This window comes from Rhinopithecus bieti, unplaced genomic scaffold (assembly GCF_001698545.2).
Source record: "Rhinopithecus bieti isolate Rb0 unplaced genomic scaffold, ASM169854v2 scaffold_11488, whole genome shotgun sequence".
Classification (NCBI taxonomy): Eukaryota; Metazoa; Chordata; class Mammalia; order Primates; family Cercopithecidae; genus Rhinopithecus; species Rhinopithecus bieti.
In genome coordinates this window covers 793,945-797,839 of record NW_016806879.1, presented here as the reverse complement: position 1 = coordinate 797,839, position 3,895 = coordinate 793,945, and positions in this window count along the sequence as shown.

Genomic DNA, 3,895 nt, shown 5'->3' with positions numbered 1-3,895 from the left:
AAAAAAAAAAAAAAAAAGACTGTATTTTATTGTGTGTAAATTGCACTTCAATAAAGTTAATATTTTTATTTTTATTTACTTTATTATTATTATTTTGTTTTCAGACCAAGTTTTGCTCTTGTTACTCGGGCTGGAGTGCAATGGTGCAGTCTTGGCTCACTGCAACCTTCGCCTCCTGGGTTCAAGTGATTCTTCTGCCTCAGCCTCCCAAGTAGCTGGGACTACAGGCGCCCGCCACCATGCCTGGCTAATTTTTGTATTTATGGTAGAGATGGGGTTTCACCATGTTGGCCAGGCTGGTCTCAAACTCCTGACCTCAGGTGATCCGCTCTCCTTGGCCCCCCAAAGTGCTGGGATTACAGGCATGAGCCACCGCGTCCAACCAAGTTAATATTTTTTAAATGAAGCACTAGTACGAGGACTGAACTTCCACCCAAGGTCAGGGCTTGTTGCGGCAGACTTCGCTTTACAGAGACAGTGTGGGAAACCAGCAGTTTTGATCACCTCTTGTTAGGCCTTTCATTTCGTTAAAGAAGAGGGCTCCACTTTTTGACGTGATGTGAAACAGGGAAAACCTGACTTTCTAGATTCCGGGCTTCAAGATAGGATAGAATGAGAGGAATCAGGAGTTACCATTCAGGCCTTTCATTAGTCCCTCTCTCTCCTCACTGCATGACTGAATCCTGCCCTTCGGCTTTCCTGAGCCCCAGGTCACTCCAGAATTGATTCTTAGGTTATGTGCATGTACATCTTTGATGAAAAGAAAGCAAAACAGACAGAATTATATGCATTGATTCGAGAAAGCAGTCACAATATAATGTTAAGTTAAATAACAGGATATAAAAGGTATATTCAGTATAGTCTCATTTTGTACATTAAATTGGAGAGCCGACAGAAAAAAAATTAGAAGAAAATATTTCTAAGTGAAAATATTAAGCACATATATATATATATATATATATATATATATATAGAGAGAGAGAGAGAGACAGAATCGTGCTCTGTTGTCCAGGTTGGAGTGCAGTGGCATAATCATAGCTTATTACAACCTCAAACCGCTGGACTCAAGCGATTCTCCTACCTCAGCCTCCCCAGTAGCTAGGACTATAGGCACACAACACCACACCTGGCTAATTTTTTATTGTTTTGTAGAGGAGGGAGTCTTACTATGTTGCCCAGGCTGGTTTTGAACTCCTGGCCTCAATTGGTCCTCCTGCTTTGGCCTCCCTAAGTGCTGGGATTGCAGGCGTGAGCCACTGTGCCTCTTCAGAACTAAGTGTAATTTAATTTTCTTCTTTATATTTTCTTAGAATTTCTAAATTTTATTTTAAAATTAACATTTATTAATTTGTAGCTAGAAAGGAAAACTTCTACAAAGATTGTAGAGACCAGGTTTCGCCACGTAGCCCAGGCTAGTCTTGAACTCCTGAGCTTAAGCCATCCGCTCACCTGTGCCCCTGGCTGCTAGCCCTGCAAAACCCTTCCTGATATCAAGAAGGGGAAGCAACTTACCCAGGTTCACTCAGGCAGGTTTTGTGAATCCAAAACCATTGCTCTTTTATAGTTTCCTGTTTCTCCACTTGGGATTTCTTCCAGCTGAAAGCTTAACCATTATATGAAGGCTCAGAGCTCCCAGGTCAATGTCATCTTCATGGAGCTGTGCCTGGAGATGACGCCCACTTTCTCTGCTCCATTAAACCCGGTGTCTCTCCTGCTGTGTGTGCCAGCGGCTGTGTTGTGGTTGTGGGCGTGCTTGCTCTCGAGTCTTCATGCTGCTGTAAGCCCCTTGGAGTAAGGACCACACCTTAGGTATTTCCGTCTCTCTTAATGTAGCATCCAGGTGCATCACTCACGTACAGGAAGGATTGGCTGAACACAGAGGCAGGTTAACTCAAGAATAAACTTTATTATTTGCTTTTAGGTGCTGCAGTGTGACGTGAAGTGGGTAGCTCATAATTGTGAAGATAGACTTGTGGAGTAGGTGGGTTTTGAGGTCCAATAGGAAGATAGGCCCCACACAATAGCAGTTTGATTATTAATCAGCGTGGAGCAGTTGAACCAGTTGTTGCATTCCCCGGGCGTGGGCTCGGCCAGTCTGTGCTGTACTCTGGCGCCCCCAAATGGTCACGAAGGGTTTATTACACATCGGAAGTAAACACAGCTTTTACTAATGATGAGGTAGTGATTGTCTTGGTAGCTCTCTAGAAGCTCATCCGCCTTCTCTCTTTTTTTTTTTTTTTTTTTTTGAGGCGGAGTCTCGCTCTGTCGCCCGGACTGGAGTGCAGTGGCCAGATCTCAGCTCACTGCAAGCTCCGCCTCCCGGGTTTACGCCATTCTCCTGCCTCAGCCTCCCGAGTTGCTGGGACTACAGGCGCCCGCCACCTCGCCCGGCTAGTTTTGTATTTTCAGTAGAGACGGGGTTTCACCGTGTTAGCCAGGATGGTCTCGATCTCCTGACCTCGTGATCCGCCCGTCTCGGCCTCCCAAAGTGCTGGGATTACAGGCTTGAGCCACCGCGCCCGGCCATCCGCCTTCTCTTTAAAGTTACACTTCACAGAGGCAGGATAATCCTGTCAAGGAGAAAGGAAAATTGAATTAGGGCTTCCAATAAACCTGTAAGATTTTAGGTGTTCCGCTTAGTCATAAATATCAGCTAAGTCTGTTGTATCATCATCTGTACTTTTTTTGTACATCTTAAAATACCATTTAAAACAATAATAAAATCTAAAACTTAGCTCTAGAGGATCATGCCTCCAAAAGACATTGGAGTTTAATTTTTAGATATTTCCCCTTTTTCCTTGGAGGTAAAAATAAAATTCAGGATAATGTTTTTCAGACCTATGTGTTTTCATACTTGTAAAACCTACGTATGTATCCATAAACACATAGGGTATTGATTTGTGTTTCAATTTTAAAAAATTGTTGTCACATTTCATCATTCTGAATGTCTTGCTTTGTTTTTTTTTTGAGATGGAGTCTCGCTCTGTCACCTAGGCTGGAGTGCAGTGGCATGATCTCAGCTCACTGCAACCTCTGCCTCCCAGGTTCAAGCGATTCTCCTCCCTCAGCTTCCTGAGTAGCTGGGACTACAGGCGCGTGCCACCACCTGGCTAATTTTTGTATTTGTAGTAGAGACGGGGTTTCACTATGTTGGCCAGGCTAGTCTTGAACTCCGAACCTCAAGTAATCTGCCCATCTTGGCCTCCCAAAGTTCTGAGATTACAGGAGTGAGCCACCGCACCTCGTCATATCTTGCTTTTATTGATCAACATTGTTTAAGAATTATTCACATTGGCCGGGCGCAGTGGCTCACGCCTGTAATCCCAGCTCTCAGGGAGGCAGAGGCGGGAGGATAGCTTGAGCCGAGGAGTTCGAGACCTGCCTGGGTAATACAGCGAGACCCCGTTCTCCACAAAAGGAAAAAAAAAAAAAGACAAAAAAAAAAGAATTATTCACATTGGTACACATATTTCTAGTTGATTCACCTTTACCACTGAAAAATTCCTTGTATAACTATGCATGTGTGTATATATATGTGTGTGTATATACATATGTGTTTATATATGCGTATATGTGTATATATGTGTGTATATATGTGTATGTGTGTGTGTGTGTGTGTGTATAGTCTTGCACTGTTGCCCAGGCTGGAATGCAATGGCGCAATCTCCGCTCACTGCAACCTCCACCTCCCAGGTTCAAGCGATTCTCCTGCCTCAGCCTCCCAAGTAGCTGGGATTACAGGTGCCTGCCACCACGCCTGGCTAATCTTTTGTATTTTAAGTAGAGATGGGGTTTCACCATGTTTACCAGGCTGGTCTTGAACTTCTGCCAGTCAAAGTGCTGGGATTACAGGGGGAGAGCCACTGTGCCTGGCTTTTTTTTTTTTTTTTTTTTT